This window comes from Phascolarctos cinereus, unplaced genomic scaffold, assembly GCF_003287225.1.
Source record: "Phascolarctos cinereus isolate Bilbo 61053 unplaced genomic scaffold, phaCin_HiC Scaffold_7;HRSCAF=346, whole genome shotgun sequence".
Lineage (NCBI taxonomy): Eukaryota > Metazoa > Chordata > Mammalia > Diprotodontia > Phascolarctidae > Phascolarctos > Phascolarctos cinereus.
The window spans coordinates 1,915,660-1,939,061 of NW_027556180.1; the positions used below are offsets into that span (position 1 = coordinate 1,915,660).

The 23,402-nt window shown below is 51.2% G+C and overlaps 1 protein-coding gene and 1 long non-coding RNA gene across 2 annotated transcripts in view; one reads left to right on the forward strand and one right to left on the reverse strand.

Annotated features, from left to right (window-relative positions):
- Window positions 1-23,402, forward strand: part of ATP2A3 (ATPase sarcoplasmic/endoplasmic reticulum Ca2+ transporting 3) — a 102,420-nt gene that overhangs the window by 42,092 nt on the left and 36,926 nt on the right.
- Window positions 740-6,281, reverse strand: LOC144454772 (uncharacterized). The gene is made up of 2 exons (XR_013483298.1): window positions 5,769-6,281; window positions 740-3,698 (listed from the first exon to the last, which is right to left on the reverse strand). It is a non-coding gene; the product is annotated as an uncharacterized LOC144454772 (long non-coding RNA).

Sequence of the window (23,402 nt, forward strand, 5' to 3'; positions counted from 1 at the left end):
AATCCTGTGTCCACACAGAGGGCTGGGGGCAGAGGAGAGGGCCCTGAACCAAACTTGAGGAGGGCAGGTGAGAGCAGAGGCTCTGGGCACAGGGGAACACCGGGGGCTTCCTCTCCCATCACCAGAGGTCTGCAAACAGTCTGGATAACCTGAGGCTGGTCACAGAGAAGGAGGGTGTCCTGGGAGAGGCTGGGTCTGACTCTGGGGCCTCAGGGGTCCTTGCCAGGGGAGTCAGTTCTCTCTTGAGTCTCGCTGCCCCAAAGCCAGGGTGGACGTTGGCTTCTCGGGATTCCAGAGGGACCCCGGTGGGCTTGGGGCTCTCTTCTCTACTGCCGTCAGCCCAAGCCACCATTCTGGGTGTGTTAGCCACCAGTGACTCCAGGACCACTTCACATCCATTAGCTTGAACAACGGATGTTTCTTTTGAAGAAAGAACAAGTGAGGGGCAGCTAGGTGGCGCGGTAGACAGAGCACCGGCCCTGGAACAAGGAGGACCTGAGTTCAAATCCAGCCTCAGACACATGACATTAGCTGTGTGACCTTGGGCAAGTCACTTAACCCCAACTGCTTCACCGAAAAGCAAAAAAAAAAACACAAAAGAACAAGTGTAAATGTCCTTGCCCATCCTTAAAGGGGTGCGCTCTCCCCACACCGCCTGGCCTTAGTCACCAGATACCGTGTTAAACTTAGTCTATGATCACAGCACTATTCCCCTCCAACAATAACACACAAGTATAGCTAAAACAATGAGCATTTATTTAACTACTAGGTAGAACAAAAATGTGAAGAGAATTTTCCAAAATTTCCCTCAAGGTCTTAGGCTTTTTTTTCCAAGCCAAGCTCAGTATGAAAATGGGTGGCCCAAAGCCACCATTTTAGGACTTCTCCACAACAGTCCCATTGGGTAGGCAACATCAAGAATGTTAAGTTCATTTTGCAGATACAGAAGCAAGGACTGGGTAGTCTCTGGGGAGGATGGGCTCAGACTTAATGTAATTTTCACATAGCATTAGCTCCGCCAGGTTCCCCTTCAAGGCCTCATCCCTGATGGGTGAGTCCCGATCTTGGTCACTGTGGGTCTGGGTCCGAGGGTCATTCCTCGCTCCTCAGGGCATTGGTTCTCGGTTGGCTGTGGGATCCGTCGTAGACTCGACTCCTGGCATGTGGATAGCTGGCGCTCCTTTCCCCCAAAATGAAAGACCAGAGGCTGAGTCAGGGGCCCTAGGCCAGCTTCAGATGGGGAGGAGGCCTGAGGACTCTTCCCTCATCTCCCCTCCAATGTGCTCTGAGCGCCCCTGGAGAACAGAGGCCCAGGCAAAAGGAGGCCTTTGTGAAGGCCCTTGTTGGGGTTCAAAGAACCAGATGGGGTGTAGAATGTCTACACATGCTCCGAAGTGTGTGTGAGGGGCTTCCATCTGGGGTTGTGAGCCCTCAGGCTCTCCCCAGTGGGGGATGGAGTGCACCAGGAACATGGCTCCTAAGACCTGGGCTTTGGGGCCTCTAGCTCGGAGAAGCTGGACTTCATTTTCGGCTCCCCCAGGTCAGGGACCGTGTCTGCTTTGTGTCTGCATCAGCCACATCCTGTGTTTAGTGCTGGGTCTGCCCCTGGCTGGTCCGGTGCTTGAGCCGCAGGACTGGAAGGAAATTGACGCTCGTAGACCATGTCACGTTTGACCCAGAAGTTTCCTACAGGCTATCACAGACCCCCTTGGCAGCTGCCCACTGATTGGCCCCTGCACTGCCTCTGAGTTTGAGGGTGGCTCCCAAACATTCCTGACTTCTCCTTTAAAAGCCCTCAATGAAATGAGCTGAACAGCTCTCTTGTCCACTAGGCAGCAGGGGCCCACGTTTGCCTCAGAGCTACGGAGCACTGCTTGGTCCCATCCCTGCTGTCTCCGTGCCCAGGCACTGGGGAGATGCAGGACAGGGGCTGCTGGTGCATTCTGTGGTCAGTCAGCACCTGCTTAGGGAGCGGGAGCGAGCCTGGGTGCCCAGCCTGGGCAGGGGGCCCTCAGGACTGTTGGCTTTGGGGCTTCTGACCTGTCTGGACAGCGTGGGAGGCTGTGGGGAGAGGGGAAGTGAGAGCCTGGCTGCCAGTCCTGGGGCACCTGTGCCTGTCCTCCGCTGGGAGGCCAGAGAGGCCGAAGCCTGGCCGCCTCCTTCCCTCCCCGCCCTGGCCCACAGCAGACGCGGTTGGCTCCTCTTGGAGCCAGGCTAGGCTGGGCTCCTATTTACCTCCTAGGAGTTCCCTGGGCAGGGAGCCGAAGACATTGTTCCCACCGTCCTCTGGGGACAGCTGTTCAATATTGACCTTGGCAGGTGGTGGCTGCCTGGGCGGGGTGCCCTTCTAACCAATGCCACCTCAGCAGAAGACACGGGGGAAACCTGCCCCTGCCTGGCACAACAGACATGTGGCCTGCTCCCCAGACAGCCCCCTTCCAGGCCTGTCGACCCAGGGACCCTTAGCACAGGCCATGCTTCCCCTTTTTCTCCCTCTCTCCAGCCTCTTGCTTTGTGCTGGTCTCTGTGCTCACGCCTGGCACCTTGGCTCAAAAAGAACTTTGCCTAAAGTCAAGAATGATGTCAGGCTCTTGTCTCAGTTCCTGGGCCCCTCCCCAGCACCCTCCCCCCCACCTCAGCCCAAAGCCTTGCTGTTCCACAGACCCCGGTGTGCCAGGCCCTGAGTGCTGGGCTGGGGAGGAAAGACAGGAGCAGGCCCTGCCCTCAAAGAGCTTACATGCTTTTGGGGAGACAACATGTATACCAGGTAGTGAATTTAAGGCTGCTGGAAAAGGGGGAGGGTACCCACAGCTCTCTGGGCACTGGAGCTTTGGGAGGAAAGGGGGATAAGAACAGAGTCTCTGTTGGAAAGCAGTGATACCTGAGAGAGCCTTGACAGATGACTGGGATTGTGAGAGGTGGAGGTCCAGGCCTGGGAGACAGCCTATGCAAAGGTGAGGAGGTGGGAGATGGGGCTTTGTTTCCCTGGAGCTGCGTGGTGCCCTGAACATAGTGCTTCTTAATGAAAATTTGTGAGAGGGAAGGAGGGCACATGTCAGCCCAGAAAAGGGGAGGGTCAAGGCAGCTGGGTGGTACAATGGATAGAGCACCACCTCTGGAGTCAGTAGGACCTGAGTTCAAATCTGCCCTCAAACACCTACTAGCTGTGTGACCCTGGGCCTCAGGTCCCACAGCCAGGGGCTGTTGGAGGACTTGAACTCTGGTCTTTCTGGCTGCTGCTTCTGATGCTTGGCGTGGTGCATGCAGGTCTGCAAAGCCTTTGCATGGCCCCTTGGTTGATGGGTATAACAAGGTAATAAGAAAAGTTTTATTATTGTCCCCATTTTTACTTGAGGAGATATGCTCAGAAATTGGGAGATGTGCCAAGAAGTGTCTGGGGCAGGATTTGAACCTGGGTCTTCTCAGCTCCCAGGTCAGCACTGGGCCCATGTTGTGCTATGAGTGAAAACTCCCATTTGGGGTGTGGAGTATGGCCAGTTAGGAAGCTCTGCTGCTGCTGTCATCTTAGTGAAGTCAGAGTGAAGGCTATCTGTGCCTGGGCAGAGAAGGAAGGAGTTGGTGCAGGGCCTGAGGGGTAAGTTCTCCCCTAGGAGGACAAGGCTGGGCCTGCTTCTCTTGTCCCAACGGCCTCTCTGACCTGGAGCCTCCATCCCAGGTGGTGACTGGATCCCCCAGCTCTGGTTACAGGAAGAGAATATACAAATTATTCATTTGTTTGCTGAGTGTCTTTCTTCTTGGAACTTTCCCAGATGTTCCATAAGATTCTGGCCTGAGTGTCTTGGAGGAGGAGGGAAGAAGGAGGAGAAGGAGGAGGAGAGGAGGAGAAGGAGGAGAGGAGGAGAGAAGGAGGAGAGGAGAAGGAGGAGGAGAAGAGGAGGAAGAGGAGGAGGAGGAGGAGGGAGAGGAGAAGGGGGAGGGAGAGGAGAAAGAGGGGGAGAAGTAGAGGAGGAAGGGGGGAGGGGGAGGAGGGGGTGGAGAGGAGGGGGAGGAGAGGAAGAGGAGAGGAGGAGGAGAGAAGGAGGAGAGGGGGAGGAGGGGATGGAGAGGAGGAGAGAAGGAGATGAGAAGGAGGAGGAGAAGAGAAGGAGGAGGAGGAGAGGAGAAGGAGGACGAGAAGAGGAGGAGGAGGAGGAGAGGAGGAAAGGGGGAGAGGAGAGGAGGAAAGGGGGAGGAGGAGAAGAGGAGGAAGAGCAGGTGGGGGAGGATGGGGAAGCGGGGGGAGGCTCACGTGGTTAGCCTTTTCTGAACTACACCGCAGCCTCTCAATCTGGATTGGCTGGGGTATCCTCTTCCTCTTCATCCTGGCTCACCTTTCTAGGTGCTCTCCTCACAGTTCCACCCCTCTGGCTTCTTTCCTCACCCCTGGGTAGGTATTTCAGGTGTTTCCACTGTACAGATAAGGAAATCGAGGCCTAGAGAGGTAAAGCTACTTTATGGGCACATTGCTAGGAAGTGTCAGGGGAGAGATTTGAACCCAGGTCTCTGTTGAAGTCTATCACTATTGCCAGGAAGGAGACTGGGGGAAACATAAAGAGCTGAGAGCCAAGTCTGGCCTTTGGCAAGGGCTGGGGACACTGCCCCACCTGGCTGTTCACGAATTTCCTGCTATCAAAGAACATATCCTGTGCTCTGCAGCTCAGCTAGTCTGATTCTGCTCCTATCCTGGCCACTAAGTGTTTCCTTGCTTCTCCAACTCCAGCAAAATCCTCCCTCTGAGCTCTTGCAACCAGTCCTGTCTCCCTCTACCAGGCACTCAGCCCTTTGCATACTCTGCCTTACGACTGATAGATGATTCGAGCAGGCAGCCTGTAGTGGTTTCCTGTTGCACCTTGTCTCTCAGCCAGACCTACCCACACCCCCAGGCCCCAAAGGGGAGACTCTGCCCCTTCCGGCTCCTCCTGCCCCTTTCATCCCTTCCCCCATCCCCGCCCCAGCACTGTGACCACTCAGTGAAGGCTGGAGTGAACCCTCAAGGGGCAGAATGAATGACCTGGAAGCCCACTGATAAAGAAAGAGGAGGAGGAGGAGGAGAAGGGAGAGGGAGAGGAGGACGGGGAGGTGGAGGAGGAGGAGGAAGGGGGGAGGGGGAGGAAAAGGAAGAGGGGGAGGAGGGGGGAGGAAGAGGAGGAGGAGGTGAAGGAGGAGGTGGAGGGGGAAGAAGGGGAGGAGGGGAAGGAAGGGGAGGAGGAGGGAGAGGAGGGAGAGTAGGAGGGGGGAGGGAGAGGAAGAGGAGGGAGAGGAGGTAGATGAGGAAGAGGAGGAGGAGGGGGAGGAGGGGGAAGAGGAAAAGGAGGAGGTGGAAGAAGGGGAGGAGGAGGAGGAGGAGGAGGGGGAGGGGGTTTGATCCTCCATCGTGCATCATGGTCCTGAATGCCACACCCTCATCTTTGGCCCTATGTCTTGCCTGAAACGTTCTGAATGATCAGCAGCCAAATAGCCTGTACTGCCCGTTTGGCCGCCCCTGATTGATTAGAGGACAAGGTCACAGAATCCTCGAGCCCCGAGGGGCTCCAGCCTCCATCCTCCCCCCCAGGGCAGGGCATTCAGCTGTGACATCCTACAGAGGTGGCCAGCCAGTCTCTCTAGCACTTTTGAGGTGGGGAGCTCCCTACCATTACCTTGTTAATTTTATTTGGAAAGTTCTTTGTGTTAAACTGGCTTTTTTGACAGTCACATCACACTGTTCACTCACTGGACTTGCCACTGACTATGGTGGTGCCTCTAGCCTTGGTCCTCATCAGACTCACCTGTGGTCAGTCCTGGACACCCCAGTTTAGGAAGGACGTTGATCAGCTGGAGAGTGTCCAGAGGAAGGCAGTCAGAGTGTCAAAGGGCCTTGAGTTCAAGTTGTGAAGTCAACAAGCATTCATTAAACACCTACTATGTGCCAGGCACTGGGCTGCACACTGGGAATACAATGAAAGACAAAGGACAGTCCCTGCCCTCCAGGAGCTCCCAGTCTAATGAGAAAGCCTCATGCAAAGAAACTATGGACAGGATATATTGGGTGTAATCTCAGAAGGAAGACACCAGCATTGAGGGGGATTGGAAAAGGCTCCTTGTAGAAGATGGGATTTTACCTGGGACTTCAAAAAATCCAGGGGAGCCAGGAGGTGGAGATGAGGAGGGAGGGCATTCCAGGCAGGGGGATGGCCAGAGAGAATGCCCAGAGATGAGAAATGCAGGGTCCTGTTCATGGAACATCCAGGAGGCCGGGGTCACTGGTGTGAAGAGCACACGTGTGAGGGAGTCAGGTAGAAGAAGACTGGAAAGGTAGAAAGGGCAGGTTATGAAGGGCTTTGAATGCTGAACAGGCTTTTATACTTGTCTTGGAGGTGACAGGGAACCACTGCAGTTTACTGAGTGGGAGGGAGAGGGGTGACATGGCCAGACCTGAGCTTTAGGAAGATCACTTTGGAGGCTGAACGGAGAGGGGAGAGGCTGGAGGCAGGCAGCTCCCCAACAATTACTGTAGCGGTCCAGGCATGAGGGGATGAGGGTCTGTACCAGCTGGGGGCAGAGTCAGAGTTGAAGAGGGGGTGTATTTGAGAGCTGTGGTGAAGGTGAAGTTGTGGCCTTGGTGACAGCCTGGATATGGAGGACGAGAGAGTGAGGAGTCCAGGGTGACTGCCAGGTTGTGAGCCTGGAGGATTGGGAGGAGGGAGATGCTCTGGACAGGAGGAGCAAAGTTAGGAAGGGAGGGGGCGTTGAAGGGAAAGATGCCGAGTTTAACTTTGACATGTTGAGTCTAAGGTGTCTACAGGACACTCATTGTGAGATGTCTACTAGGCAGCCGGAGGTTAGGAGAGAGCTTTGGGCTGGAGAAGTAGAATTGTGAGCATAGCGATGATATTGAGTCCTTGGGAGCTGATGACATCACCAAGTGAAGTAATATAGAAGGAAAAGAGAGGGGGGCCCAGGACAGAGCCTCATGGGTCTTCTGTGGTGAGTGGCCCCAGAAGTAGGAGGAGAACTGGGAGGCTGTCATGTTCTAAAACTCTAGAGAGAAGAGAGTGTTGGGGTAAGTAGGTGGTGCAGTGGATAGAGCACTGACCCTGGAGTCAGGAGGACCTGAGTTCTAATCTGTCCTCAGATACATGACACCACTAGCTGGGTGACCCTGGGCAAATCACTTAACCCCAATTACCTCACCAAAAAGAGAGAGAGAGAGAGAGAGAGAGAGAGAGAGAGAGAGAGAGAGAGAGAGAGAGAGAGAAAGAGAGAGAGAGAGAGAGAGAGAGAGAGAGTGTCACAAAGGAGAGGGTGCTCTACAGTGTCCAAGGCTCCAGAGAGGTTAAGGAGAATGAGGCCGTTGGGTTGGGTGAGCAAGAAAGCAAAGACAAATTTGGAGAGAACAGATTCCATGGATGATAGAGAGAAGGACAGATTGGGAAAGGAGTAATCAGAAGGAAGTACTTCTGAGGAGGGACAGGGTCAAAAGAAAGAATAGAATAAATGGGGGGGGCAAGATAGAATTAAGGGAAATAGAGTTAGTTTTTCACAACATATCTACTATGGAAGTGTTTTGCATAACTGCACATGTATGGCCTGTATGACTGGCTTGGCTTTTCAATGAGGGTGGGTGGGGTGGGAGGAAGGGAGAAAATTTGGAACCCAAAGTTTTAAAAACACATGTTTAAAAAAAATGTTTCCACATGCAACTGGGAAATAAGAAATACAGGAAATGAGGTACAGAAATCTATCCTGTACTACAGGAAAATAGAAGGGGAAGGGGATAAGAGAAGGGGGAGGGGGGAGAGATAGAAGGGAGGGCAGACTAGGGGAAGGGGTATTCAGAATGCATGCCATCTTGGAGTGGGGGAGGGGCAAGATGGGGTGAAAATATGGAATTCAAAATCTTGTGGAAGTAAATGTTGAAAACTAAAAATAAATAAATTTATATTAAAAAAAAACAGATTCCATGGAATGAGGAGGCTGGAAGCCCAACTACAGAGTCAAGAAGAGAGTGAGAGGAGAGGAAGTAAAGAGACCTTTCATAGTAAAGACAGACATAGCCCTTTAGAATGTGTGTTGGAGTGCGGTTGAAGGTATTGGTCTAAGCCTCTTTTCTGTCAGAGTGCTTTCCAGGTTTCCCAGCAGTTTTCATCAAATAGGGTTCTTTTTTCCCCCTAGGCAATTTATGTTTTCACTTCATCAAACACAGGGCTATTGAGTTCTATGTTTCTGACTCTCTCTTGTCTATTCTGTTCAATTGATTTATGCCTCTGTTCTTTTTGTTGTTGTTTAACCAATACCAGGTGGTTTGGCATGCTTTATGATATAGTTTGAGGTCTAGATGTGCTGTTCCCCCTTCATACTTACTTCTTTTTATCATTTCCATTGATATTCTAGATCTTTTGTTTTTCCAAATGAATCTTAATATTTTATCAAGCCTTATCCCAAGTATCCCGTTGGTAATTTGATTGGTATAGCATTAAAGTGAAAATTAGCTTTGGCAGTATTGTCGTTTTTACTCTATTGGCCCAGCCCAGCCATGAACAATGAGCATTCCTCCAGCTATTCATTATTTTTAGGAGCATTTTGTAATTGCATCGATAGGAGTCTTTTGTGTGCTTCGAGAAGCTGATCCCCAGATATTTTGTAGTTATTTTGAACGGGGCTTCCTTTTCTGTCCTTGCTTCTGTTTTGTTGTAACCATACAGAAATACTGTTGATTTTGAGGATTTATTTTGTAGCCTACAGCTTTGCTGAAGTGATTGTCTCGGTTAGTCTCTTTGCTGGTTTCCTGGGGTTGTCCAAGTAAACCGCTGTGTCAGCACCAGTAGGGAGAGTTTTAGCTCCTCTTTACCTGTCTTTATTTCTTCCATTTCTTTCTCTTTTCTTGCTGTTGCTAGCATTTCCTGAACTGTATCAAGTTCACGCCAAATGATGGTCAGTGACAGGAACTGGACAGGCTCAGCCTGGGAGAGAAGCCTCGGGGATGGTTTCCTTAAAGTGCTTCCTCTGCTGTCCTGTGGAGGAGGTCTTAGCCTTGTGCTTCGTGGACCCAGAGAACAGAGCCAGGAAAAATGGGGGGCCATAAAGTGGGGAGCGCTTGGGGTCACTGAGGGGCTACATGTCAAGAGGTGCTCCCTCCCAATCAGAGCTGTTCCAGTATGGAAGGGGATGTCGGGGGAGGATTGAAGGTCTCCAAGCCCCCACTGCCCTCCCTGCCATTAGCTTTCCACAGGGTGCTCTCACTTCTGCCTTGTGCATCCTTGTCTTTCTCCATGTGGCTTAGGTACCTCCTCCTTCAGGAAGCCCTCCCTGATCTCCTCAGTTCCTAGTGGTCACCTCCTTCTTGTGCTTTCAGATGCACACCTTCCTGTCTGTCTGTCTTATCCAGCAGAATGGGATCCCCTTGAGGGCACATGATTGTTTTTCACTTTGTCTCCTTTCTCCAGCACCTGGAATAGGGACTGGGACGTGGAAGGTGCTTCGGTTTTGAAAGACTGGTGACTTGGATTGGGCCTTGATCGAAAAGGGTCCAGAGGAATGAGGCTGCCAGGTGTGGCTGTGGGGGCAGATGTTGGGCATCTGGGTTTGGGCTTTGCTTTCTGACCACTTGGGTGCCTTTGGGCAACTCCTTCCCCTGGGACTCAGTTTACTTCTCAGTGACATAAAGGGGTTGGTCCCAGATGATTTGTAAGCCCCCTGTAGCCCTCAGTCTTCCCATCCTGGGGCGCTTCAGGCTCCCTCCCCGCTGTGACTGGTGTCTCTGAGGGGGCAGTGACCATTCAGGTGGAAGTCTGTCCTGCCTGGGCACTACCACCTTCCCCTCAAGTAGCTCCTAGTGGTTGGGCACAGCTGACATTTACTCTTGGCCTGGCTCCCTGAGTTCTCCCACTTGCCACGGGGCTGGTGTTTGGGGGTCCATGAGATGACTTCAACCTTGATAAGGGACTAGAGGTCAGTCACTGTGTCTTCATGCTGGCCTTCCTGAGTAGTGCTGCCTGACTGTGCTCATTTGTGAAATAGGTCACACAGCAGTGGACCAGCACCCCATGGTGCTGCCCTGGGGGGAAGCTGGAGGGGATCTGGGCTTGACTAGGCAGCAGCAAAACCTGTGTCCCCACCCAGCTCCCTCAGCACTGCACAGTCTTGGGCTCCTGTGCAATCAGTGAATTGCAATCCCAACCTTCTTCTGCTCCTGCAGTGAGAGAGGGCAGCCTTTCCGTCTGGGTCCAGCTCGGTCGGTGGGCTGGCCTGAGATCTGTGACCCTCTTCTGTGGCTGCTCCTGGAACTGCCTGCCCTTTGAGGGTGGCTCCAGGTCTCTTCTCCAGACCAAGGGGCTATGAGCCACTTATTAGCTAGGTGGGGGGCCGTGGGCAGGCCCTGAGTCACCTCTTCACCTCCCTCCTTCCCACCCAAGGGCTCCGGGAGCAGGGAATGAGGCCGTGGGTGTGTAGGAGCTATATGCCCCGTAAGCATGGTGTGAGCAAAGGGAGCCCCTCGGCAGAGACAGGCCCAGAAAGCAGGGCACTTCGGAGGCTCAGAGGTCCCCTGGTGCTAGCGCTCCCCTCCAAAGGTGCCAGTCACAGCCTGTCCTCCCCATAGCCTCCCCTTGTGGCTGGTGTTCTGTGGACAAGCAATGGGGCTGCTGCTGGGCTTGGAATTGAAACCTTTGCAACCTGGCTAGGTCTCCTGAGGCCTCTGCTCCCCAGCTGGGATCGGGGGCTGCTGGTCATTCCAGGTCAGGGCGAGACATCAGAAGAAGCCCCTTTGGGGAAAAATCTCAGAAAAGTCATTAATGGGGGGGGCATATGGAAGGTGAGGACCCGCCTCTGTGAGCCTCAGTGTCCCCAGCTGACCAAAGGGCATTCCAGTGGTCATTCCTGGTCTCCGCAGATTTTAGGAGCTGATGGGTGATCTGTGTGCACACTTTGGTTGGGAAGACGCTTCGTGGAGGCTGGTGAGCTGATCCTTCAGGTATCCAAGGTGATCCGGTCTTAGCCTTAATCCCTACCCCCATCCTGAGCCATCTCTGGCTCTCCCGCCCCTACCCTGGGGATTTTGAAAGCTTGCCAGGCTTTCTTGGCACTTGTGGGACAGGTGACCTTTGCATTCCAGGCTCTGTCCCCAGTTCCAATAATGAACAAAGGCTGGGAGGGCCTGAGGGGTGATGGGACGGGGGGGGCGGTGGGGGAGCTGGGCTGCAGAGCGGCTTCCTCCTAGGCCTTTCCCTGGAGCCAGCGGGATTCCTCCCAGCCTTATAAGGGCAGAAGCCCCAGCTGGCTTCACTGGGAGTCCAAGGACTGGCCCCATGCCAGCTGCCTGTGCAAAGGGGTTGGGCTGGCTTGGAAACTGCCGTCCTATCCTGTTTATGGATGAATGTGCAACTGCTTCCTCCTGGCTGTTTGTCACAAATGTAAACGGTCCTTCCACTCTCCTTGGAGAGACCCAGCTGCTGCCTCTCTAGACCAGGGCCTTTGCTCAACAGCTGAGGGTAGAGAGGGGGCCCCAGCTGCTCTTCCTGGGGCACCCAGAGAAGCCCCTTTGACCCCCCACAGACTCCTAAGAACTAGTTTCTGCGTTCTCTCTCTCTCTGTCTCTCTCCCTCTTTTCTCTTTCTCCCTCTCTCTCTGTATCTCTCTGTCTCTCTCTCTGTCTCTGTCTTTCTGTCTATCTGTCTCTCTGTGTCTTTTTTGCTCCTTCTTTCTTCCTTCCATCCTCCCCCTTTCCTTTCTCTCTCCTTCCTTCCTTTCTCCCACAGACATTGCTTTTTAAAAGTTTATTATTTATTTATTTTTAGCATTCTTTTCTTTTTTAAATTTTGAGTTCTAGATTCTCTCTTCCCTCGTACTCCTCCCCCACCCACTGAGAAGGCAGATAATATGCTATCAAGTATGCATGCAAAGTCATGCAAACCATATTTCCATATTAGCCATATTGCAATAAAAAGAGCAAAAAAATGAAGTGAGAAAATTATACTTCACTTTGCCCTCAGATTCCGTCAGATCTCTCTGCAGGTGGGGAGCATTTTTCGTCATGAGTCCCTTGGAATTGTCTTGATCAGAGCAGCAGTGGCTTTCACAGCTGATCATCATTGTAACATTGCTGTTATTGTGCACAATGATGTTCTGGTTCTTCACAGTTCATTTTGCATCAGTTCATATAAGTTGTCCCAGGTTTTTCTGAAGTCTGCCTGCTCATCATTTTTTTTTTCAGCCATAGGAAAAGTTTATCAGTGATAAAACACTTGGGGCAGGTGACTCCCGTAAGGACGAGAGGGCATGAGAAAGTCTCAGCTTTTTGGGCATGAGATTCTCAGCCCCGAATGATGGCCGGGGTAGATCTTATATACTAAAGTGACTTTGGGTGACCAGGGGAGTGTCTGGGAAAAGGGTGTGGGTGAGAATTCTTATAGGAAGGTCTGAGAGATTGACTAAACAATGGGAATAGATAATGAAATCAAAAAGGTGGGGCTAGGGCTTTCAAAGGGAGATAAAGGCCGGGGCCTGTAGACAAATAGGAATCAGATTCCCTTTGGGGCGAGGGGCCAAGACCTAGGTTTGGGCCACACCCCATCATTCCCCCCTCAAACAAATTGGACCCAAATTCTTTTGGTGAAACGGGGCGAAGGTCTCAACTTCTGAAACTGCTTCCTGCTGGCAAGGGGCGTAGAGCTGTCCCTGCCTCTCTGGGTCCCGTTCGAGGGTCAAACTTCAAAACCTGGCTAATTCCAGGTTCAGCGTTCTAGAGTCCTCAGGATGGTATACAGCCTGCTGCTCATAATTCTTATAGCACAGTAGTATTCCATTACATTCACAGACCACAACTTGTTCAGCCATTCCCCAACTGATGGGCATCCTCTCAATTTCCAATTCCTTGCCACCACAAAAAGAGCTGCTATAAATATTTTTGTACATGTGTGTCCTTTTTCCTTTCTTAGATCTCTTTGGGATACAGATCTAGTAGTGGTATTCCTGGATCCAAGAGTATGCATGATTTTATAGTCCTTTGGGTGTTCTCCAAAATGGTTGGACCAGTACATTACTCCACCCAACATTAGTGTACCTATTTTTCCCTCATCCCCTCCAGCATTTGTCATTTCTGATAGATATGGGTACCTCAGAGTTCTTTTAATCAGTGTTCTAATCAGTAGTGGTTTAGAGTATTTTTTTCGTATGACTAGAGATAGCTTTGATTTTTTCTTCTGAAAACTTCCTGTTCATATCCTTTGATCATTTATCAATTGGGGAATGGCTCTTGTTTTTATGAATTTGACTCAGTTCTATACTCAGTATATATTTGAGAAAAGAATCCTTTATTGGAGAAACTTGCTGTAAAAATGTTTGATATTACTTCATTGTCTATGGTACCTTTTAGCATAATGTAGTTTCCCTGCTTATCTTTTAATTAGGTCTGTTTTTGCTTTTGCTTTGTCTGAGATCATGATTGCTATCTGGCTTTTTTTTTTTTTTACTTCGGCTGAATCATATTAGATTCTGCTCCCACTGTTTATTTTAACTCTGTGTGTCTTTTTGTTTCAAGTATGTCTCCTGTGCACAACATATTGTCAGATTCTGGTTTCTAATCCATTTTGCTATTTATGGATGAGCTCATCCCATTCATATTCACAGTAATGATGACTAACATTGTTTTTCCCTCCATCCCATTTTTTTCTTTATCCTTCTCTCTCTTTTTATCCTGTCCTTCCTTCAAAGTCTGTTTTGCTTCCTGACCACTGCCTCTCTTAATCCAAACTCCCTTTTATCGCTCCACCCACCCCATATCTTTTATCCCCTTTACCTCCTATTTCTCTATTAGATGAGATAGATTTCTATCCCCAACTGAGTGTGTGTGTGTGTGTGTGTTTATTCTTCCCTCTTTGAACAAATTCTGAAGAGAGTAAGGTGCAAGCATTGCTTCCACCATCCCCCCACCCATTCTTCCTTGCACATCTCTTCTGTGTGCGAAAACTGTTTCCATTCTTCCTTTCCCTTTCTCTTAGTGCATCCCTTTTTCTCACCCTGACATTTTTTACGGATCTTCCCATCACAGTCACACTTGTGCCCCCTACCTATGTACACTCCTAACTGCCCTAATGATGTAAAGTTCTTAGGAGTTACATGTGTCATCTTTTATAAGAATGCAAACAACTTAACTTTATTGTGACTGTTATGATGACTCTTTCATGTTACCTTTTTATGCTTCTCTTGAATCTTGTGTTTGTCATATTTTCTATTCAACTCTAGTCTTCTTACCAGGGAGGCTTGGAAGTCCTCTATTTCATTTTATTTTTTTTTAATATCATTGCTTTATAGTCAGCTCACACCTGTGCCTTCTGTCTATGTATATACTCCATCTACTTGCTCTAATAGTGATAAAGTTCATAGGAGTTACAAGTATCCTCTTCCCATGTATGAATGCTAACAGTTTAACTTCATTAAGTCCCTTATGATTTCTCTTTCCTCTTTACCTTTTTATGCTTGCTTCTCTTGAGTCTTGTCTTTGAAAGTCAAATTTCTATTTGTCTCTGGTCTTTTCATCAAGAAAGCTTGAAAGTCCTCTATTTCATGAAATGTCTGTTTTTTATCCTGATGGATTATAATCAATTTTGCTCAGTAGGTGATTCTTGGTTATAATCCTGTCTCCTTTGCCCTCCAGAATATCACATTCTAAGCCCTCCAATCCTTTAATGTAGAAGCTGCTAAATCTTGTGTTAACCTGATTGTGGCTCCACCATACTTGAATTGTTTCTTTCTGGCTCCTTGCCAAATATTTTCTTCTTGACTTGGGAGCTCTGGAGCTATAATATTCCTGAGAGTTTTCCTTTTGGTATTTCTTTCAGGAAGTGATCAGTGGATTCTTTAAATTTCTATTTTACCCTCTGGATCTAGAATATCAAGGCAGTTTTCCTTGATAATTTCTTGAAAGGTGATGTCTAGGCTCTTTTTTTGATCGTGGTTTTTGCATAGTACAATAATTCTTAGATTACACTCTTCTATCTATTTTCCAGTGAGATATTTTACATTTTCTTCTATTTTTTTCATTCTTTTGATTTTGTTTTATTGTTTCTTGATGTCTCATGGAGTCCTTAGCTTCCTTTTGCCCAATTCTAATTTTTAAGGAGATATTTTCATCAGTGAGCTTTTGTAACTCCTTTTCCATTTGACCAATTCTACTTTTTAAGGAGTTCTTTTCTTCAGTGAATTTTTGTGCCTCTTTTACCATTAGGCCAATTCTGGTTTTTTAAGGTGTTATTTTCTTCAGTATTTTTTGTGCCTAATTTACCAAGCTGTTAATTCTTTTTATTTTCATTATTTTCTTATTTTCCCATTTTTTTCCCTCTACCTCTCTTATTTAATTTTTAAAATCCTTTTTGAGCTCTTCCTGGAATGATTTTTTGGGCCTGAGACCAATTCATGTTTTTCTTTGAGGTTTTGCATGTAGCTGTTTTAACATTGCTATCTTCTGCATTTGTGTTTTGCTCTTTCCTGTCACTATGGTAACTTTCTATGGTCAGGTTTTTTATTTGTTGTTGTTTGCTCATTTTCCCCAGCCGTGCTGGCTCTGGGGAGAAGCCACAGCTTTGAGGAGGGAGGGCCTGCCAGGCGTGAGAGACACACCCTTGCTGAACCACTGCATAGTGGCAGGAGATGGAATTTAGTACACCTGGAGGGACCATCTATCGAGACTGCCTCAATTTCTCTAGCACATTTTTGAGGGCTGTGTTCTCACCCACCTCCCTACCTCCCCTGTCCTGGCGTGTTCCTCCTGGGCGCCTAGCCCTGTGTTGGCCCCTGGGGACACTGTTTGATTCCATCCCGCTCAGCCCATGTTGTCCTACTATGTACCAGGCAGGGCATGGCAGGAGCATGTGCTGGGGGGATGGGAAGGAGGTTGCAGACACAATGCCTGACCCTGAGGAGCTTGCAGCCTAGTAAGGGGGCAGGGGTGATGTCTGATGGGAAAGAAGCGAGGACAGAGCAAGGGGGGGATCCACTTGGGGAAGGATGGACTGCAGCTGCCCATGAAGAGAGAGGAGGGCAGACATGTCAGACCTATGTAGAAGCTGCTCAGGTGTGGACAGGAGTGGGCCAGATTACTGAGGCATTGAATCCACAGAGGGGCCCAGCACGTCAGTCAGGACCAGGCTTGGTGATTGGCACTTTCCCCAGCAGGCTCTAAGGGGATCTTTGAGCAGAGGAGCTTTGGGGGACAGAGACCCTGAGTTAGGGCAGCTGGCCAGCCTGCCATGGAGGGCAAGAGGGCTGTGTCCCATGGGCCCCATTGCCAGCCTCAGCTTTCTACCCCTCATCTGGGACCAGGGAAGCAGGCAGGAGCCGAGGAGCAGCTCCTCTGCCAATTCTCTGCGGACACAGGGCTGTCCCATGGCATTAGCCAAACCACTAGATCAGCCCGGAAGGCTCTTCCTGTTTGACTTGGACAGCTCTCCAGCTGCCTGGTGTCGTGGAAAAGGGGCAGGTCTGGGAGGCAACCTCTGACTGGCCCCTCCCTGGGCTGTGCTCTTCTCATCTGCAGCATGCCAGGGGGTGGGTACAGACCAGTTCATCCACCCCTAACACGCCCCTGCCCAGCCAGGACCAGGCTGCCTGCTCCACCACCTTCTGGCCCTGACGCCGGCAGTATGGCTGCTTAAGTCTTGGTGTTTGAGTGCCCTGAGAGGGAGGAAGCCGTAGGTGGAACAACTGGGAGAGGGATGAGCAGAATTCACGAGGCTGGTGGGCACTTCGAACTTTTCCACTTCTTTGGGCAGGTCACTTGGCCTCAGTGTCTCAGTTTCCTTATCTATAAAATGATCATATGAATTCCTTCCCTCGCTCCTTGAGGTTTGGCAGTCAGACCTGTTCATCAGTGTGAAAGGTCGAGCCCCACAGAGTGAGAGTCCTGGTGGGCCAGCATGCTGTGGTCATCCTCTTTGGCAAAAGTGCTACCCCTGAGTTGCACTTCCCTGGCTCCGGGCACCCTGCACCCTGTTCTTCCAACTATAAAACTTTATGTTTTTCCCGATTACATTTCATCTTACTAGATTTAGTCCCAGTGATCGAGCCTGTCCCCATCTCTTAGACGCCTACTGCCATCCATTGGGTTAGCCTTCCCCACTAGCTTTGTATCAGCTGAAAACTCAGCGAGGCTGCCACCTCTACCTTTATCTGAGTCACAGATCCCTGGGGCACTCCACCAGAGACCTTCCAAGCTGGCGTAGAGCCATAAATGAATGGGTTTTGGTTTTTTTGCATCTGATCATAAATTCCGAATGCTTTAAAAGGCGGCCACTGAAAATGCCCCCGAGAGCATCACCGTGTTTCCCACATGTGTCTGTTTTCAGACACTTTCCTGACCTGCCTTTCTCCTCTGAAGTCCTCCCTTTCTTTCCGCAGGGGTGAGGAAAACCTCCCCTGTGACCCTCAGGCTGTGGGAGTCTTGTTCATCCTTCAGGTGGTTATCGCAAAGCCCCAGGTGGGGGTCATGTCGCCATCGCCTGGCTCCAGGGGTCTTGGGAGATTCTGGGTCAGGTGTTCGCTACCTGCCGGGCGGGAACACCGCTGGTCCAGCTGTTGTTATCAGGCTAGGAGATCGCTGCCCCGGCCATCCTCAGCCTTCCCTCCTTATCACCTGCTGAGGTGATCTCCCACCAGACAGCACCCAGGGTCCCTGATGTTCCTTGAAGGCCAAGCCTCTGCTGGACCCTCTCAGAGGGTGGAGCTCAGGAAGGGGCTGCTGGCTACTTCATGCTCCAGGGCAGGGTTGGTCTTCCTTCCCTTTCTCCTCTGAGCCTCAGACTGGTCCGGAGTCCAGAGATTTTCTTCTTGGTTCTCTGATGGGAGCCCCACTCCTCAGTTTAAAGAACGCTTCAATATCCCTGCTGAGCTGGAGCTCGGAGAGGCCCCCTCCAGCTCCCTTCTCTAGGACAGAGACCAGCCTGTACTAACTAGTCTAGATGAGGCTGGAATGCAGAGGGGTGTGCTCATGGGAGACAGGCTGGGACTGCAGACCCTATCAGGCCTCAGCCTTCTTACTAGCCCATATGTACTCCTTTTTCCCTGCCCATAATCTATCGAATAATCCTACAAGTCTTTAGTGAATATCCAGCCTCAGCTGGCCCTGGGGGCATTTGGGAAGAGAGGTGCCTCCTTCTCTGGGAGCTGACAGTCTGGCTGGGAAGAGGAAAGTGAATTACAAAGCTTTGCTGTGGAGGCCCCCGTGTGTTGTGGCCGATTCCCTCAAGAAGACCCTCCCCCCACTGGCTATTCACTGATGCCTTCAGGACCACAACCCTCAGCCCACAATAAACAGGACAAATAGGAGATGCCAGGGGGCATAGGGCCTTCCATGGAGGCTTGGGGGGAGGAGCCCCAGGACTGGAACACCGCTCTTGGGGGGACAGAACAGCCAGGAACCTCCTGAGGTTCCCTAGTGGTCACTTCATCCTTCAAAAGGTGGAAGAGCCAACAAGGGGGACACTCAGCTGGGTAGTCCTGGACGCTGGTGGGGAAATGATGGGAGCCCTCACTGAGAGTCTGGGGGGATGCAAGAGGAAAGCCAGGAGTCCCCACTAGTACTTATGGTTTTCATTCTGAACTTCACCAACAGCAGATAAAAGGGGCCTCCTCGCATACAGAATAGATCTGATAAGCGGGCTGTGCAGGAAATGGGAATCTTGGGCAGGCTTAGCTCGCTGCCCCTTCCGTGTGTCTTCTGCTTGTCTGTAGTTCTGGCTGGCTTTTCTTCACTGAGCACTTAAAAAATGCCTTAGTGACACTCTTATCCTTGTCTTTCTCCTTTGACAGCCCCATAGCTCGCCCTCTCTGCTGCCCCATGCCCCAGCCAACTGAAATAAAAAGCAAGGGCCCTGTCACAGATACACAAGGGCAACCAAACTGTGCTGGCATGACCATGTCAGGAACTGTATGCTTCATTCCACACCCGGCATCCACCACCTCTCTATGAGGAGGTGGTTTTCCAGTTCCATCTTCAGTCTTGCCTGGAGCCATGGTTGGGCTTACCTTATCAGAGGCCCTGAGTCTTTCCAAGACTTTTGTCTTTGTGGTGTTGTTATCATTGCATAACTTGTTCTTTTCCTCCCTTCATAGCATCAGGTCCCACAAGGCTCCCCAGGTGTCTTGGGAACCAGCCCCCTTGATGTTTCTTATGGCGCAATACCATTCCATTCAAGGGCCATGATTTAGTCAGCCATCCCCCACTGATGGGTATCATCAGTAAGCATTTATTAAGCACCTGCTGTGTACCTGGCACTGTGCTAAGTGATGGAGATACAAAAAAAAAAAGGCAAAAGACAGTCCCTGTTGTCCAGGAGCTCACACTCTAACAGGGAAGAAAACATGCAAATAACTACGTACAAGCAAACTCCATACAAGATAAATAAGAAAGAATTAACAGGAGGAAGGAATTGGAATTCAGGGGGGTTGGGGAAGGCTTCCTGTAGGAGATGGGATTTTAGTTGGGACTTAAAGGAGGCCAGGGAAATCAGTAGCAAGGAGGTTCTAGGCATGGGGGACAGCCAGAGAGAGCCAAGAGATGGAATGTCTTGTTGGTGGAACGGCCAGAAGGCCAAATGTCCCTGGACAAAAGTATGTGTAAGGGAGTCAGGTGTAAGAAGACTCAAAAGGTAAGAGGGGTTATGAAGGGCTTTGGATGCCAAACAGAGGATTTTTTATTTGCTCCTAGAGGCAATAGGGAATCACTGGAGTTTATTGAGTAGGGGGTGACACAGTCAGACCTGCAATTTAGGAAGATCACTTCGGTGGCTGAATAGAGGATGAACTGGAGCAGGGAGAGACTAGAGGCAAGTAGAGCCTCTGAAAAACTATTGCAATAGTCCAGATGTGAGGTGATGAGGCTCTGCACCAGGGTGGGGGCAGTGTCAGAGAAGAGGAGGGGACAGATTGGAGAAATGCTGCAGAGGTGAAATTAAGGAGAGATTTCACAGCAGTGAAATTGACTAGAGATGGTACTGAGGTGAAATTGACAAAAGAATTTGCAAAGGTGGAATGCTGCAGAGATGAAATTGACTAGAGATGTTGCAGAGATGAAAAAGTTGAGAGATTATGCAGAGGTGAAATTGACCAGAGATGCTGCCGGTGAAATCACAGGCCTTGGCACCATTTTGGATGTAGGGGGTGAGAGTGAGTCAGGAGTCCAGGATGACATATCTGGGTTGTGATCCTGGGAGACTGTGAGGGTGGGGTGCCCTCAACAGTAATAGAGAAGGTAGTAAGTTCCCAATTTGTCACTGCCACAAAGAGCTGCTGTAAATATTCTTGTACCTCTGAACCCTTTCTCTTTCTTGAATGTCTTAGAGGCAGAGGCCCAGGAGTGGTGTCACTGGGTCAAAGGACACATGTATGGTTCAGTGACTTTGGGGGGCATATTTCGTTTCATGGTCATGCATTAAATGTCAGAGGTGGGCGTTTGCTCTATACCCTCATGTCGCCAAGCCCAGAGCCTCTATCCACCAGGCTGCAATGCCCTTCCCAGGATTCTTTGAAAGCCTATCAGGTGAACATCCAGAAGAGAGCAACTAGGATGGAGAAGGGCCTAGTCCTTGTGTTTTGAACTGATTGAGTCCAGCCCCTTTGTTTTGAACGTAAGAGGCCCAGAGGGGGCAAGGGATGCGTCCAAGCTCCCACAGCTTGTTGATGGAGCAGTCCCCCTCACTTTACCCTGAGGTTTGGGGCTGAGCAGTATCTCCTTCCCACTCCCTGGAGTTGGGGTTGGATCTGAGGCCCCTCTCCTGGTGCGGGTGAGGGTCCCAGGCTCCCTGACTCCTTCATGCTTAGCCTCTGCGCTGAGACTCCTCCAGCCCTAGGGAAGAGGTCCCAGGAGAGACTTCCAGGCTTCCCTCTCTCCCCTTCATCTCTGTTCTGCCCTGCCTGCCCTAGGAGGAGGACAAGTCCAGGCACCCTCTGCCCTGACAGCCAGTCCATCCAGGGCCACAGCCAAGAGGAAATCCCTAGGACAACGAAGCAGTGGAGGAGGCACAGACCCCCGTAGATCAGCCCTAAGAAGGCAGCAAGTGAGACACTGCTGCTGGCCAGGGGCCAAGGACCCCAGCTGGAGGCCATGCCTGGGGCCTGGGCCTGCCTGCCTGGTGGCTGGATTGACCAGGGGAAGCTAGGAGAGGTTTGCTGCCTGTTAGGAAACTGACTTAGCCTCCAGGGCCCTGGAGCCTCCAAGCCCTTCACTGGGATGTGTGCGAGGCCCTGACCCTGCCTGCCTCTCCAGAGCAGACTGACATGTACCATCTCACTGGAACTTCTTGTGGAGGAAGATAATGGGCAGCTGGTGGTGTGCTAGATAGAATATGGGGCCTGGGTTTAGATCCTGCCTCTCTGTGACTCTGGGCAAGTCACTGCCTCTGTTTGCTTCAGGTTTTTCATCTGCGAAATGGGGTAATAACAGCACCCATCTCTCAGGGACGTGAGGACCAGATGAGATCATGTTTGTAAAGAGCTTAGCACAGCATCTGGCATCTAGCAGGAGCTGTTATGGTGTCTCCGGTCCTGTGGGTGACAAAAGAGGTGTGGGGGAGGGAGGGGCTGAGTCTGCAGAACGACCTTGACCCCGTTCCCAGGAGCAGAGGAGACCCTGGAGGGAGGGCCTGCAGGGCTGAGCCCAGAGGCTAGTGCTTCATCCATCTCCCACCATACCCCCTCCTCAACTAGAACATTGGGTGGAGGAGGGGGGCAGTCCAATCCAGAAGACACTGATTAAGTGCCTGCTATGTGCCAGCAAAGACTGATGAAGCCCCTACTCTGTGCCAGGCTTTGTGAGAGGGGCTAGGAATTCAGAGACAAAATGAAAACCGGCCCCTGTCCTCAGGCTGCTTAAATTCTGCTGGGGGCCGTTACATGCACTGAATCCATGAATACCTGATTATCTGAGGCTAGAGAAACCCCTGACAGCTAAGGGGATCAGGAAGGGCTTCCTGGAAGAGCCATCGGTGAGGTGAGGAGGCTGTAGGTCTGCAGCATGGGAGGGAGGGGAGATGGACCATCTGGTCTGGAGAACATCCAGCTTGCCCTCTGACTGGCGGTGGGAGGGGGATGGGGCAAGCCTGGAGACAGGATTTCCTTGGGTGTTTGGGTGAGGAGACTCTTAGCATTGCAGGGAGGCCATCTCCACGAGGTCTTGGGTTAGACTTGTCCAGCTTCTGGGCCCCACGGTCAGGACTTGCACCCAGGACCGCTCTCTCTCCAATACAATGCACTGCCTCTCTGTGTAAAGGGGAAGGCTGTGGATTACTCCCTGGCAAGCACTGGCCTTCCCGACCCCAGAAACAAGGACGAGGGAAAGGCCAGGCCAGAAGCTTAGGCCTGAGGTAACCAGCATGACGCCTGACGCGATGAGGACATTCAGGGGCAGAGGTCTGCTAGGCACGCACCAGCTGGACCAGCGCCAGGAGAGATGTGAGGAATGCCAAGAAAGACAATTGACCAGAGAAGATGCATATCTGAGAGGAGCTGCGTGGCATGGTGGGAAGAAGGCCAGTCTCTGGGAGCCAGGAAGCCTTGGACCACAGTTCTGTCTCTCCCCCAGCCTGGCTGTGTGACCCTGGACATGTCATCTCACCTCTTGGGGCCTGGCCACCTCACTGAGGCTGGCAGGAAGCCAACTGCATCAGTGGAGGGACTCTCCTCATCAGGAGTTCCCTACGCCAGTGAAGGCACAGGTCCCAACACATTGAAGGGAAATTCTGACGCCACCTGAGAGAAACAGAGTTGGCTGTTGTTGACCGTCGACCTCAGAGAGGACCAAAATAGCCCCACGGTGCTGGTGCACCGTGCGTCCGACTGTGAGCTCTGAAGGCTTCCCCGCAGCTCGGGCACAGATATCCGTGTGACCCTTTGGGTGGATTCTCCGAGTTTGTGCTTCTCACGTTTCTTTTGAGCTACTTCCTTTCTGCTTTGCTTATAGAGCACAGCCACTTCTCTGCCGAGGGCATGCCATGCTGGGCAGTCCTGTGCCAGCGTCTCCCTTCTCACATAATCAATTGCAGAGTTCTTCAGGGAGACCTTGAGAGTGTCCTTGTATCACTTCTTCTGACCTCCATGTGAACACTCGCCCTGTGTGAGTTCTTTGTAAAATAGCCTTTTGGGCGAGCAGACGTTTAGCATTCGAACAACGTGGCCAGCCCGTGAGGAGATGAAGGAGCCAGCTTAGGGAGTTCTCAGGAATCTGGACTGTGCCCACGCCCTGCCCTGGTGCAGATTGCAGCCTCAGCCTCTCCCTTGTCCTCACCCAGGGGCATCCTCCCTCTGCAATGCTGGGGGCCTCCTTGCCATCTCAACATTGCACAGATGCCAGTGGTGCCCTCTGGTGAGCCAGCATCAGGCATCTCTCCCTCTCCCATCGTCCACCTCTGGCCAGGGATGGACAGGCGCCTTGCTCC